The sequence below is a fragment of the Glycine soja genome, chromosome 10 (genome assembly GCF_004193775.1).
Source record: "Glycine soja cultivar W05 chromosome 10, ASM419377v2, whole genome shotgun sequence".
In the NCBI taxonomy this organism is placed as follows: Eukaryota; Viridiplantae; Streptophyta; class Magnoliopsida; order Fabales; family Fabaceae; genus Glycine; species Glycine soja.
Window position 1 is genome coordinate 17,558,542 of NC_041011.1, and position 16,480 is coordinate 17,575,021.

The following is a 16,480-nucleotide window of genomic DNA, read 5'->3' on the forward strand; positions in this document are numbered from 1 at the left end:
TCTCTGAAGAAGATTGCTTCTCTCTGTTTGTCAAATCGGCTTTTAAAGAAGGAGAAGAGAAAAAACACCCATAACTGTTGGAAATTGGAAGAAATATTGTGAAAAAATGTGGAGGGATACCGTTGGCAGTGAAAACATTAGGGAGTTTACTATTCTCAAAGGTTGATAGAAAACAGTGGGAATCTATAAGAGTGTGTTTGGATGGGGGAATTTAAAATTTTAAGAAATTTTAAATTCTAAGAATTTCAAATACTTCAATTGAAATTCTTTTATTTTCAAAATTTTGTGTTTGGATAAAAAAAAATTGTTAGGAATTTTCAACATTTTAAGGATTTCGGGAACTTTAAGGTAGAAGAGATGATGAAAGTTAATAAGGAAATACATGAAGGTTTTAGAAGATTATTTTATAAAAAAGAATTTCAATTTCTAACCTTTTAGAAGGAAATTGAAATTCTACGCTTTTTTTGTTTAAAATTCTGTTTTAAAATTCCAAAAATTTAAATTCTTGAAAAAAACATCAAACAATGAATTCTAGATTACAAAAATTCAAATTCTCAGATAAATTACTTTTCTCAGTTAAAATTCTCTATCCAAACATACTCTAAGAGATAATACGATTTGGAATTTGCCAAAAAAAGAAAAAGACATCTTACCTGCTCTCCAATTAAGTTATAATCAATTGCCTTCATATTTAAAACGATGCTTTGCTTGCTTCTCTATTTTCCCTGAGGACTATGCTTTTCTGTCTCATGAAGTTATTATGTTGTGGGAGGCACTTGATTTTCTTCCACCTCCTAAGGAAAGTGAAACAATGAATGATGCTGCCAATTAATTTTTGCGTGAGCTTCAGTCAAGATCTTTTCTTAAAGATTTTCTTGAACTGGGCAACTTTTTCACTTTTAATAACATGATTTAGTGCATGTGTAAAAATTCTAAGGGGTTTCCTAGACTATCAATGATAGGAAACAACAGGATCTTGAAACCTATGGTTCTCACAAACAATCAATAAACAACAATAGATAATGATGTGTACCTTTCTCCATAGGAAGACTTGTACCTTTCTCCATAGGAACTTCTCTCTGGTGCACTTTGATTTCCTTGAAAGAGGAGAGAAATAAGATTTCACTTCCTTAGGCCTTTCTTTTCTGCCTCTCTCCGTTCGTGATGGCTATGGTTGAGCGAGAACACTTTCTGGTCAGGAAGGGGACCTTATCTCACGTTAGTGGGTATTAAGCCCCTTTTATAACCACTACTCCCATCAAGTAGCAGTTAGTTCTAGAAACTTCTCTTATTAAGCCCAATTACAATTTAGCCCTTAATCGTTAATTATTTACTTATTAGTCCCTACATAAGTCACATGCCTCTCACATGAGACATTAATTCTTACATTCTCCCACTTGGCTCATGTGACATTAATAAACATTATCAACTAAATAAATAAATAGATTAACTAACATAATGCACATTAAAATTGACTAAATTGTTCTATACATTGGGTATATCATAATTTCATGATTAAGAATAGGAACCAATTCGAGTCATGGCGGTTGTACATCATCTAATCGACATAGTCCCTTCCATGTACTACAAATTAGTCTTCTCCTTAATATGACCATTAGTTAGGAGTACATAATTGGTCCAACATAATGTTTTCATTCAAGACAAAACCTATTAACATTACTCTAACACAAACATGCATGCAAACATAGAGAACAGGTAATCAGAAACATATCATAATTGAGCTCAAAGTGTCAGAAAAATTACATAAGGTAAATTACACTTAATAATCATCAATAACAATAATGCCCATACTTTCAACATGTTCTATAATGTCTTGGGCAATAATCGCTTATTCAAAGGGTCAACTATCATAAGGTTTGTGCTAATATGTTCTATTGACACTCTTTGTTTCTGAACTTCTTCCTTCAAAGTACCTCAATTTCATATGCTTAGCACCCTTAGAGTACTTGTCGTTCTTACAAAAATATTGTTGCGGAGTTATCACAATACATTTTCAGCATCCTAGCAATACTGTTGACAATTCCAAGCCCTGAAATAAAGTTCCGCAGCCAATTAGCCTGAATTGTAGCCTCAAAACATACTACAAATTTAGCTCTCAGATGCAACAACAACTGATGCATACAAAATTACTTTCATTTGTTTTCATTCCATATCATTTATAAGACATTGTGCGAGACTAACTCTGTCTCATTTCTAAATTAGAATAGGCGATGTTAAACACCTTTCCATCTTGAATCTCTCTAGCACTTTATCGATATATATATACTTTCTGAGATAAGCCTAACAATCCTTGTGATCTATTATGGAATATTTTTATCCCTATCACATAGCTTACCTCACCCATATCTTTCACTTCAAAGTTTCTAGAGAGAAATTTCTTAGTCTCATGAAGAAGACCAAGATCGTTAGCTGCAAGCAAGATATCATCAATATACAGAATTAGAAAATAACCTTACTCCCACTGACCCTCGGATACATACACTGATAAACAGTATTTTCCTTAAATCTAAAGGAAATAATGGTATCATTAAACCTCAAATACCATTGGCGGGAAGCTTGCTTTAAGACTATATATTGATTTCTTTAGTATGCACACCATGTGTTCATTTCCTTTAACTGAGAACCCCATTGGTTGGTCCATACAAACATTATCCTCTAAATCTCTATTAAGAAAGGCAGTTTTCACATCTATTTGATGTAGCTCCAAGTCATAATGGGCTACTAATGCCATGATAATCCTCAAAGAATCCTTTCGTGAGACCAATAAAATGTCTCTTTATAATCAATGTCATCTTTCTGAGTAAATTCCTTAGCAACAAGTCTAGCCTTGTAACGTTCAAGGTTGTCATGAGAGTCATGTTTAGTCTTGAAGACCCACTTACAGCCAACTCTCTTACAACCCTTTGGTAATTCTACAAGGTCCTAAATACCATTATGTTCCATGGAATTTATCTCTTCTTTCATGGCATTTAACCACTTCTCAGAATTATCTCAACTTATAGTTTGTGAAAATGAAACTGGATCATTATCATTAATGCTTAAGTTTGTTTCTGTTTCATGTAAGTATACCACATAGTCATTCGAAATAGCTGGCCTTCTTTCTCTTTGAGACCTCCTTAATGCTACTTCTTGTGGTTCTTCTACAATGGGTTCATTATGTATCATGGGCTCATCATTGTGTTGTACTTCTTCATTATTGTTTGTAGCAATAACTGAAGTAGTAATCACCTTACAGCTAGAGGCAAAGGCTAAAGGGACTTGCACTCTAACTTCTTTAATTTCCACTTCTCGTGGAACTGTACTCCCACTAATTTCACTGTTTTCAATGAACCTTGTATTTCCAGTTTCGACAATTCTCATACTATGATTAGGACAATAAAACATATACCCCTTTGACTTTTTGGATAACCAATGAAATATCCACTGATTGTTCTTGCATCCAATTTTCTTTCTTGCGGATTGTAAATTCTTATTTCTACCTGGCAACCCCAAACATGCAGGTGCCTTATACTAGGTGCCCTATTTGTCCACAGTTCAAAAGATGTCTTTGGAACTGCCTTACTAGGAACCTTATTCAACAAATACATGGTAGTTTTCAAGGCATACATCCACAAAGATATGGGTAAAGTCTAATTGATTAACATACTCCTAACCATATCCATTAAAGTTCTATTACGCCTTTCTGATACACCATTTTGTTGTGGTGTACCGGGAATTGTGTATTGCACACAAATGCACGTTTCTGAACAAGCTTTGCAAATGGACCTGGGTGTTGCCCAGTTTCATCATATCTTCTGTAATACTCATCACCTCTATCATATCTAATAATTTTCACATTTATGTCTAATTGCCCTTTTACTTCATTGTAGTAAATTTCTAAGGCATCCATTGCCTAAGAAATCTCGGGCAGTAAGTAGACATAACCGTAACGCGAATAATCATCAATAATGGTGATAAAGTATCATTCCTTTCCGAAAGAACTAACATCAAAAGGTCCACAAATATCAGTATGCACAATTTCAAGAAACTGAGTGCTTCTTGTAGCTCCTTTCTTTGTATGTTTTTCTTGTTTTCCCTTAATACAACCCACACAAATATTTAGATCCGTAAAATCTAGATAAGGAAGAATTTCATTTTTTTTTTAATATTTTCATCCTTTCTCTAGAAATGTGACCTAAACGTTTATGCCACAAGAAAGCAGATCGTTCATTCACTAAACTATGTTTAGTGCCAACATTATGATGCAGAGTTAAAACAGTTTCAGCATACAAACTGTTTATTTCTAATTTATATAAACCATCACAAGAATATTAGTACTAATGAGATGATTATGCTTAAATAAATTGAAACATCCATTACCAAAATTAAAAGAGTATGCAGTAACATCAAGTTTAGATAATGAAACTAAATTCCTAGATAAACTAGGTACATAAGGAGTTCCCAGTAAATCTCAACGATGTCCAGTGTTGCGTTTTAAACAATAAGTCTCAACTATTTCCATTGGAGCTTTCACTTCATTCCCCATGAAAATGAACTTCTCATTTGGGCTTATGGTTTGGATTGTAAGGAATCTCTGCATAATGTTAGAAACATGAGTCATACATCCAGAATTAATCCATCATGTATCATGGGAAACTACAGTTAAGTTTGATTCAAAGCATACATGAGCATTAAGCTCGCCATTCTTTTCGAACCAAGACTTACACATTAGGCAATCCTTTTGGAAATGTCTTAATTTCACAAAATTGACAATTATTTCCCTTTGATACCTTTCTTCTGGATTTGCAAAGAGTCGTCATTGTTCTTTAATGACCCTTTGCCTTTATCATGCTTCTTCATAAATTTCTTTTCAAGCTCCTTGATTCCCTTGGTGGCTAACATAATGGACTAAGTGACTTCCTTGATTCTTAAGCCTCGTTTCTTCCTGAACTAACATACTGTGCAATTCATGCACATTCCATTTATCTTTCATGGTATTATAGTTCATTTAGAACAGGCCAAACTCATACGGTAATGAGTTTAGAATAAATTGAACAAGAAAGTTCTCATTCACAGCCATTATATTCCCAAGGTCTTAAGTCTTGCCGCAATGTTTGTCATCTCAATGACATGTTCATACATAGTACGTGAACCATCAAACTTCATGATGGTCAATGTACTCATTAATGTCCCAACAACAAACTTATCGTTGTTTGAGAATACTCTCCCACTAATCCCATAAACTTTTTAGCACTTTCGATTTTAGGGAGAGTTGTCTTAATATTGTCTGCAACAGTCATTCTCATCAACATTAGGCTGAGTCTGTTAGGTCTTTCCCATGTTTTATAATGAACTTTCTCTTCATTGCTACTAACATCAATAATAGTAACAAACTTCTCTTTTAACATAGCAAGATCATGATCCAAAACACCGAGGTGAAATTGGACTTGCTCATTTCATTCAGAGAAGTCAAGCCCATTAAAATTGGCTCAGATGATACATAAGAATCCAATGAGCTCAAAACATGTATTACATAATAAAATTCACATAAGTGTTTTGAGACATAAAATACATGTCATATGATTCATTCAGATAATGGACAATGTATATTGGTGTTCTCCTTTGGGTGATACACCAACATACAACATACAAACATAATGATGCTAATAAAATTTTAACATTATTTGGCAATTAAATATGCACCAATTAGTAGTATTTATTTCCTTTGGACATATAAATAAAACTAATGATACACACAAATTGTCTACAATTATATTCATTAATTATAAGAGCAACTAATCAACCTTTGGGTGATCCATAAATGCTTTATAACAATGAATTTCAATTACCCATAAACCAATAATCTTATAATTTAGCATCCATTATTCTATGAGTAATTGGAATAATCATTAAGTTGGAATTAAATAACCTTACAAATTTGGCCACTTTGGTGACTAACAAATTCAACATACATTTAATTCCAACCAAATATTATTGAAATAATCATTAATTTGGAATTAAATAACCTTACAAATTTGGTCTCTTTGGTGACTAACAAATTCAACATACATTTAATTCTAACCAAATATTATTGAAATAATCATTAATTTGAAATTAAATAACCTTACAAATTTGGCCACTTTGGTGACTAACAAATTCAACATACATTTAATTTCAATCAAATATATATGGCCTGTACATACTTATTGCTATTATCAATTCATAGCTATTCTATTAATTTCGTTCCAGGCCATAAAATAATATTTGTATTTATTTATGTTTTTGCATTCAAACACGTTCAAGCAAATATGTAGCATATACATATATTTACTGCTACCAATAATTTCAAAGCATTCACGTTAATTTAATTACAGGATATAAACTTTCAATCCTTCAATTACGTTTAATAATAATTTCCAGAAAAAAAAACACAAGTGGGACTGAAAATAGCAAAATGGGTTGCAAATAGCAATATCCAAAATTTCTAATTCTCCTACAAGGTAGGTACGCGTAGCAGCGGCTTTTCAATTGGAATGGAAAGAAAGGTACATGCAGGCATAACTTTACAAAACCAATTCACAGCATAGTGCGTCATTCATTCTCCATAATTTAATATATAAATAACGTTAATGGAAAGACAACTTTCTCCATTAAAAATAAATTTGGCAGCAGAAGTTTTCTCTTTGAAGTTTTGTATAATATTTCTTTCATACAAAATTTCATACTTTGCAGCGGAAAAACATAATTAATGCCAAAAACACACTATCCAAACATGTACTTTAATTGAAAATACATGTAATAGAAATTAAAATTCTTAAATTTCATAATTAGGTTTGATGCATAATTTGAAGAAATTAAATTATCCTTAAATTTCATAATTAGGGTTCATGCATAATTGGGAGAAATTAAATCATTCTTGGAGAATCATAAATTTCATAACACATGCTCTGATACCACATGTAAAAATTCTTAAGGGGTTTCATAGACTATCAATGATAGGAAACAACAGGATCTTGAAACCTATGGTTCTCACAAACAATCAATAAACAACAATAGATAATGATGTGTACCTTTCTCCATAGAAAGACTTGTACCTTTCTCCATAGGAACTTCTCTCTGGTGCACTTTGATTTCATTGAAAGAGGAGAGAAATAAGATTTCACTTCCTTAGCCTTTCTTTACTGCCTCTCTCCGTTTGTGATGACTATGGGTGAGAGAGAACACTTTCTGGTCAGGAAGGGGACCTTATCTCACGTTAGTGGGTATTAAGCCCCTTTTATAACCACTACTCCCATCAAGTAACAGTTAGTTCTAGAAACTTCTCCTATTAAACTCAATTACAATTTAGTTCTTAATCGTTAATTATTTACTTATTAGTCCCTACATAAGTCACATGTCTCTCACATGAGACATTAATTCTTACAGCATATCTTGCAATTTATGTTGCAAATGGTGAGTATCAAGTAATAGATCCCCACGGTTCCAAAATATCTGAGCATGCCCGACATTTAGCATTAAATGATAATAATTTGCATGACCAAGCTCTCGTTCCCACAGGTTTGAGAACTATAGTTTTTCCTGCGAAAGCCACAAATGAAACTTTCTTGAATACATTGGTGTCAAGGTGCAAATACTTAAGGTATTTAAAACTACGTAATTCTGAAAACTGAGAGTTGGAAAGTTAAAACATTTAAGATATCTCAGTCTTCAAGATAATGGAAAACTTAAGGGACTCCCTGATTCAATGTGTAAACTCCAAAGTTGCAAACTTTGGACCTCACAGGATGCCTAAAGCTACAAGAATTGCCCAGAGGAATAAGAAAACTAATAAGCCTTCGTCAGCTGTTTATAAACAACAAGGATTCCTGATTTTCCAGAAAAACAGATTTCAAATTTGACGTCTTTAGAAGATTTAAGATTGTATTATTGTGATAATTTGGAGTCATTGTCCCAAGGGATACAACTTTCTAGTCTTAAAACGTTGGTTTTGGAAGGCTGTGGGAGACTAAAGTCTTTGTCGTTTCATGTCATTAGAAATTTAGAAAATTTTGTTATTGATGACTGGAAAGTGGGAATTATCAATGGGCCTTGGCAACCAAATCTCTGATTCAAGGTTAAAAGTTCCTTTGTCTTGAAGGTTTGCCACAGCTGGCCACTTTGCCACAGTGGTTGCAAGGATCTATGAACACTTTACATTCCTTGGTAATTATTTCTTGCTAGAATCTTGAGGAGATTCCTGAATGGCTGTCAACTCTGATTTGTCTCAAACAACTTCCAATTCAAGGTTGTCCAAAGCTGCTTTTACTTCCTCAAAACATGCATCACCTCACAAATCTTGAAACATTAGAAATTGTTGGTTGTCCTGAATTATGCAAAAAATACCAGAAGGAGGTTGGACAGGATTGGCACAAAACATCACAGATAAAAAATGTAATAATTGATGAACCGGAAGAGCAAAGGCAATTCTACGACAACAGTCAAAAGTTGAAGGTACTAATTTTCGCTTTTTGGTTTTCATAATAGATTGTTGTTTTAGAAAACTTCTTTACATATCAAGTTATTTACCAATGCCTTTATAGATTAGATAGTTAAGACTCCGTTAAGCTTGTTCAATTCCTAACTATGTAGATAGAAAAAGACTTAAGTTAAGAGAGGCTGTATGTTACTGGCCTCTCGAACTGGAAAGAGTCTAGTCTCTAGCTGTTAGTTAGGAAATACCTTAAATACACACAAAATATGTAATTACAAAAAAATTGATAGATTTTTCAATGCTAAAGACAATGGTTATGGAATTGATTAGGTTTGTGAATGAGACTTTCTGCAAATTAGAGTTCTGGAACTTGTTGAGTGTGTCTCTAGGCTGAGTTTTAGTGAGGAATAAGTAATTAAGTGGGTGAGTGGGAGATGTTGGGTGTCCATCCACTATGACAATTTTAATTACTTGTGTTCATGTGAATAACTTGTGTGCAACTTGTAACTTGTTTTGCAGTGGCAGTAGCTAATCATGGGTATAAGCAACTTTTCAGCTATGGAGGCTATATCAGTAAAATTGAGACTCAGAGCAGAATCGAGCAGGGCAGCAGCTTTTTGATTGATTTTTTTTGTTTCATTTATTTTAAGATGTAATTTGTAGACTCTGTTTTCTTTTCTCTTTTTTTTCTTTTATGATATGTTGTGTAATTTTAGACATCATTCAACTCTATATTTTTTATTTTCAATATGAGATCCAAAGCCCAATAGTGTAAGAATTAGGAAAAACAAAATAAGGATGAAAAAAGATATGGTTCGGATAAAATTGGATGTTTACAAACATTTTTACCTTTATGTATACAAAATAATTAAGTCCTTTATTTAAGCATTTTAGTTAGGATTTAATTCTTAATCATATGTATCAAAAGTAATACTTGATCGCCACATACTCAGCGTATTATTATTGGATATAAGTTATAATCAATAATCATATGAGAAATAATTAAAAAACAAATAAATAAAAAGAACAAAAGTAAAATTTCTTTCATACATATTAATTTGGATACGTATTTGTATCTTAACGAATAAATTTTAAGGACATAATTGATATTTATTAAAAAAATTGAAAAAAAAAAGTGAGGATATAATTGGATGTTCACAATCATTTTCACCTTTATGTATCCAAAGTAATTAAGTCCTTTATTTAAGCATTTTAATTAGGATTTAATTCTTAATCATATGCATGAAAAGTAAATATTGATAGACACATACTATTATCCAATCACTTTTAGTTTAAACAAATTCACACACAAACATTTGTATACCTGATCGATCAAATTTTAGATTGATAAATGAAGCATGTAGTTGAAGATTGCTACCAGGGGGGAGGCTTTTGTTTCCGTGTCTAGGGCATGCAACAAGCTTCATTAAGTTCTTACAGTTGTGCATGTAGATCCCTACCAAGGGGGATTACTGCCAGTTGGATTCAAACCTAAGCCTCATAAGCTAAGTTCTTTAATTTATCTTTTCCAATTGAATCAATCCTATTGGTGACTCTATTTTGTTTATCTATAATCTGCAAGATGCTTTTTGTGTCTTGGTTATGGTTATGTTTGACAAGTCATTTTAGTTAGATTTTAGAATTTTTTTACTAGCTAAAAAATTTGTATGATTGTTCGTTAAACAAATTTTTTTAAGTAACTTTTAGTATTTTTTTAGTAGTTTTTTTAGCATTTTTTGAAACACTACTTGAAATAACATTTTTTAAAACGTTAACTTTTTTCTTTTTATCTTTTATTCAATTTTTATCCTAAAATATTTATTCAATTTTCATAATACCCTTTCTAAATGTCATTTATGTCATTTTATATTTTTCAGCTACTTTAACAGTTAGTTTTAACGAACACTTATGATTTAATAATAAGCTAGCTACTAGTTAGTTTTTGAACTTTCAGTTATCATCTAACTTTTCAGCTTCCAAGAGCAATGGTACCGGGAGAGATTATCACTTTCTTGTCGTTGATGTTGCCTTAGATGTTTACTCTATCCTGCCTAACAATTCCCTAGAAAAAGGGCATATGGACCATAGTGTCAGGAACTAAACTTCTCCAGAAAATGTGTCCATCCAACACGATCAAAGAGGCCCTTAATAGGAAACCTCTCATCTTCCATACTTTGAAAGTTCATCCATCTTCTAGGGATGAACCAATCTTTTGGAAGTGTCCTTATTGCATCTTCTTCATTGTTAGTCACTAGAATCTAAATAGTCTCGCTCTTCTTGGGTGTCATTATTAACAAAGATCAAAACTTTTTGAAGAAAAAGGTGAGATTTTTTAAAATGAGTTCTCAAAAACAAGTAGAAAGGCACAAATGTCTCTGAGAATTCCAGGTTTCAAAAGAGTCTCCTTAATGTCTGCCTTTGCCTTTTATAGGTTTTTTTAAAAGAGGGAGAGATAAAAGAACAGTAACGATTCAAATCACATTTATTATTTTTTAAAATCGTTTCCCAATCATGGCAAAAAGGGCAATGCACGTCTTTTAAGAGAAACTAAAAGGTTTTTATCTTTGTGAATGTGTTTCTCCTTCATCTGTGTACTCGAGTAAACGTTAGTCCAAATAGATTAATGAAAGATTATAAGACGATGTCATTATTTGAGATAGTATGATATACATCATTAGTTTGATAGACTAACCATATTTAAATGTTCCCTAATACAGATAAAACAATCTTCAGACAAAGGCTTAGTAAAAATATCAACACATTGAAGATCTGTGTCTACAAACTTTATATCAAAAACACTTTTTTGCACATAATCACAAATGAAATGATATCTTATTTCAATATGTTTATCCTTTGAATGTTGTATAGATTTTTAGATAAACTGATTGCACTATTGTTGTCACAATATATAAGTATATTATTCTCAAAACTAGAGTAATCTTTTAATTGATACTTTATTCATAGCAGTTGTGAGCAACAACTTGCAATAGACACATGTTCAGCTTCTTCTGTAGGCAAAGCAATGGAGTTTTGTTTCTTGCTTGCCTAAGATATCAGATAGGGTTCAATATAGTGACATCCTCCACTTGTGTTTTTTATTCAACTTTATCTCTTGCATAGTTTCCATCGCAGTAACCTACTAACCTGAAGTCTTGATTTTTCTTATAAAACAAACTTTGATTAGTGGTTCCTACTAGATTTTGTAAGATCCCCTTAACAGCTTTGACATGTGACTCTCGAGGATCGGATTGAATCCTAACACACATACATACACTATACATAATATCAGGTCTATTAGTAGTCAGATACAAAAGTAAATTGATGCACAAAATATGTACTCGCTAAGGGCAAGTATATCCTATGCAGTAGCAACAGTGGACTTGAAAGTCTGGATATCGTACCCTAAAGACTTGTTGTGTTCCTAAATAATCAAAATCGCATAAACTAAATAATTTTGAGTTTTTATCTTGATTTGGAGATTGTTTGAGTTTGCGTTCAGAAAATAAAACTAAAGATATGCAACAGTTTCAAAGAAGAGATATGTATGAATAAAAGTGACTAAGATTATGATTTCACATGTACTATTTTTTCTCCTAATTCCTATATTAATTAAGAACTCTCAGTTACCAATTAATTGTCTAATACCTTTTATTTAAGTTATCAGCCTACGGTCAAGGTCTGAGAATACTTTTCCCCCTAAATCAATCATGCATTGGTCATTTGGAATTTAATATAGGGTTAAGGATGAATAAGAGAGAAGTTCATAAAAAAGGGATTCATGTCATCAGTTTGTGAAGAGAATTCCAAAGTTGCCCAAATACAAGAACCTATGACCAGGGGTAGGACCAAACAGTCAGAGGATACCCTCCAACAAATGGTAGTAGCCATACTTGACAAGGCCCAAGTGGAGAAGGACAAAGGCCCAAAGGCACTCCCAAGAATCTTGATTGCTGAAGGCCCAAACTAATTTGAAGGCCCATATCCAATATTTTCTATTTTTGTAATTATAATTAAATAAATTGGTGGTTGAATCCTATGCCTTTTCAGTTGCACCAATTTCAGTTAATGCTACACTATATGTATTCAACTCTTTTTGAAGGAAATCACTTTTGACCTTTTTCAGAAAATACTTGTGTATTTTGTGAGAGCTTTTCTATGGGTTCCTTTTCGAACCAATTATAGGCTTATCAAGGTTAAACCCTTGTGGCTTCTACCCCTGACTTATCTTCCATCTTTGAAGTGGCATCATGCGATTCTGTGACCTATACCAAGTGATCCGCTCCTAATAAGGATCACCTCATCTGGTATCAGAGCTTCGGTTCTTGATACAGGTTCTATCCTATCCGACATTTTTTTCCTTCGTATTTTGATGTCTCATTCTCCGTTCATGTTTTGTTCTATAATTTGAGTTCTTGTTGTTTTGTTTTTTTTTCGTTTGTGATTTTTGTATGTTCATCTTCCATCTTTGAGTCTATTCGATTTCGTTTTCATTTTCGATTTCGTTCTCATTTTCGTCCTCGTTTTCATTTTTTTTTCTGTCTATTCTATTTGATTTTTTTTCTTTCTTTGATTGATGGATGGTCTGTTTGTGCCTTGTTCTATTCGAATTCTATTTTGTTCTATTTAAATTCTATTTGGGACGAATTCTATTTGTTGGATGAATTGAGGGTTTAGGTAAAATTGCCTATTGAAAGAATACATTGGTTGGACCAGGGGAATTGATAGAACATTCTATTATCCTAGATGAATTGTGAAGAGCACATAATATATATATAAAAACAATTGCAAAAAAAATAGTTTGGAAAAAAATTGGGTGTTTAATCTTTGATCGCAGATTTGAAACAGGTAGAGGCGTTTTTAGGAAAAAATAGTAGGTCAAATCCCCTTAGGGTTTGCCCAGGGATTTTCCTTTCAATTCTAAGAATTTTGATATATAATGTGCCTCAAATGGACGACTATAGCAAAAGTTATGACCATTAGAAGTTTACATGTCATTTTCGCTATTTCTGTTCTTCTTCTCTGTTAATTGAGTAATTTCTTTGTTCAATTCTACCTGTTTTGTGTTGTCTATGTATTTTGTCTTCTGTCTATGACTTAAGTTGTTTTTTATTGAGTCTGTGTGATTATTAAGTTATCTTTTCCTGTTCTACTACCTTGTGCGTCCAATTTGGTTCATCCAGGAACTTAAGAAGGAACAAAAGTGGTAAAAGGCAAGAGTGAAAACATCACACAAAAGCCTATTTTGAGAGCATAAAAAACGAGCGTAGTACCATCAAAGAGAGAAACACGTAAGTAGAGTGTGGTAAGGTCCTGAAACCTTTATTTAATTTACTGCAAATTCTTCTATTCCTTAATTATGGCAAGAGCTGGTGACGGTGGTGGTGAGTATCATCAATTGGACGGAGCTCAACGTTTGTTACTGGATGTGATGACTACACAAATACAACGTTTGTTGAACCATAACAATGAAGAGCTCTATGAACGAATAGAAGGACTAGAGAACCAACTGACTCAGAATGCTAGACGACCTAATGGTGGGAACAAAGGGGGCAATGATGGATCGAGGCAAAACAAATTGAGGGGCAAAACAGAATTGAGGGAGTAAAACTCAATGTATCTCCTTTCAAAGGCAGGAGTGACCCAGACACCTACCTAGACTAGGAGATGAAAATTGAGCATGTACTCTCTTGCAATGACTATACTGAAGAACATAAAGTCAAGTTAGCAGAGCTAAATTCCCAAACTATGCCCTTGTTTGGTGGAATAAAAATCAGAGAGAAATGCTGAGAAAGGAAGGGCGAGAGATAGATACATGGACTGAGATGAAAAGGGTTATGCGAAAAAGGTATGTGCCAACTAGTTACAGCAGAACCATGCGACAGAAGTTTCAGAGGTTGTCCCAAGGAAGTTTGACTTTGGAAGAATACCACAAAGAGATGGAGATGGCACTAATGAGGGCCAACATCGAAGAGGAAATAGAGGACACAATGGCTCGTTTTTTGAATGGTCTAAATCTTGACATTAGAGATATTGTTGAATTACAGAAGTATGTGGAATTGGATTACCTGCTACATAAGGTAGTACGGGTCAAACAGTAGCTCAAGAGGAAAAGTGCAGTAAGAAGGAACTCATCCAATACTTACCAGAACTAGACCAACAGATCCAAGAAGGAGGGAGGCAACTTGTCCAGTTCATCAACAGCATTTCCACATGGAAAGTCAGCAGCGTCCTGTGCTGGAACCAAGCATAACTCTGCCTCGTCCAACACTGGGACCAGAAACATAAAATGCTTCAAATGCTTAGGCAGAGGACATATTGCTTTTGAACGTCCAACTAGGAGGACCATGATTATAAAGGAAGATGGAGAAATCACTAGTGAATCTGAAATCAGTGAAGAAGAGCTTGAGGAGGAAGCTATGCAAGGTGATATGCTAATGGTGAGAAGGTTGCTGGGAAGTCAGATGCAGCCACTGGATGACACCCAAAGAGAAAATATTTTCCAAACCAGGTGTGCCATTAATGGTAAGCTTTGCTCTTTAATTGTTGATGGAGGAAGTTGTACCAACTTTGCAATTTTCAGGTTAGTGTCCAAACTGAATTTGGAAACTAAACCCATCCTAGGCCATACAGACTTCAGTGGCTTAGTGAAGATGAAGAGGTAAAAGTGACTCAGCAGGTTGAGGTGTGTCTCACCATTGGAAGATACAATGATAGCGTGTTGTGTGTATGGTTCCAATGGAGGTGACTCGTATACTGTTAGGAAAACCATGGCAATATGACACCAAAGCAGTACATGATGGCTTCACCAACAAGATTTCTTTCCAGCATAATGACCAGAAAATTATTCTTAAACCTCTATCCCCTAGAGAAGTGTGTGATGACCAAATCATAATGAGAGAAAAGAGAGAACAAGAGAAAGAGAAGAGTGAAACACCAAAGAGGAATAAGAAAAAAGAAGAGTGATACACATGAGAGAAAGAGTAAAACCCCTGAGGGAAAATTTAATTGTTTAGTAAAGGCGAGTGAAGTGAGGAAGGTGCTACTTGCTTGTGAGCCACTCTATCTCCTGTACTACAAAGACAATAAAATTTCTGCTAAAAATTCTAATGAGTTTACTATTTATATTTCTCCTATTGTTGAGCTCCTATTGCAGGAATTTAAAGATGTCTTTCCCAGGGAAATTCCTCATTGACTGCCACCTTCAAGAGGCATAGAACATCAAATTAACCTCCTTCCTGGAGTTTCATTGCCTAACAGGCCAGCTTATAGGAGCAACCCACAAGAGACTAAGACGATTCAAAAGCAAGTGCAAGACCTCATGCAAAAGGGGTGGGTTCAAGAAAACTTGAGTCCATGTGTTGTTCCAGTTATTCTAGTGCCAAACAAAAATGGAACATGGAGGATGTGCACAGACTGCAAAGCCATCAACAACATCACGGTAAAGTATAGGCATCTCATTCCTAGGCTAGACGATATGTTGGATGAATTGCATGGAGCTTGTGTTTTCTCTAAAATTGATTTGAAAAGTGGGTATCATCGAATTAGGATTAGAGAGGGGGATGAATGAAAAACAGCTTTCAAAAGTAAATATGGACTATATAATGGCTGGTTATGCCCATTGGACTGACCAACACTCCTAGATCCTTCATGAGATTAATGAACCATATGTTAAGATAATTTCTAGGAAAATTTGTTGTGGTTTATTTTGATGATATCCTGATTTACAGCAAATTCTATGATGAACATCTTGTGCATTTGAGGAAAGTTTTAGAGGCCCTTAGGCATGAGAGCTTGTATGCTAACATGGGTAAATGTGTGTTCTATTTAGACCATGTACTTTTTCTTGGTTTTGTTGTTAGCTCACAGGGAGTACAGGTTGATCAAGAAAAAGTGAAAGCCATTCAAGAATGGCTAACCCACCAAAATTGTTGGTGAGGTAAGAAGCTTTTATGGTTTGGCAAGTTTCTACATGAGATTTGTTAGGGATTTTAGTACTGTGGCAGCACCTCT

General features: G+C 33.8%; 1 pseudogene; it reads left to right on the forward strand.

The window, feature by feature from the left end:
* The first annotated feature begins 7,206 nt into the window (after positions 1-7,206).
* LOC114371482 lies at positions 7,207-14,568 on the forward strand (annotated as a pseudogene).
* The last annotated feature ends 1,912 nt before the right edge of the window (positions 14,569-16,480 follow it).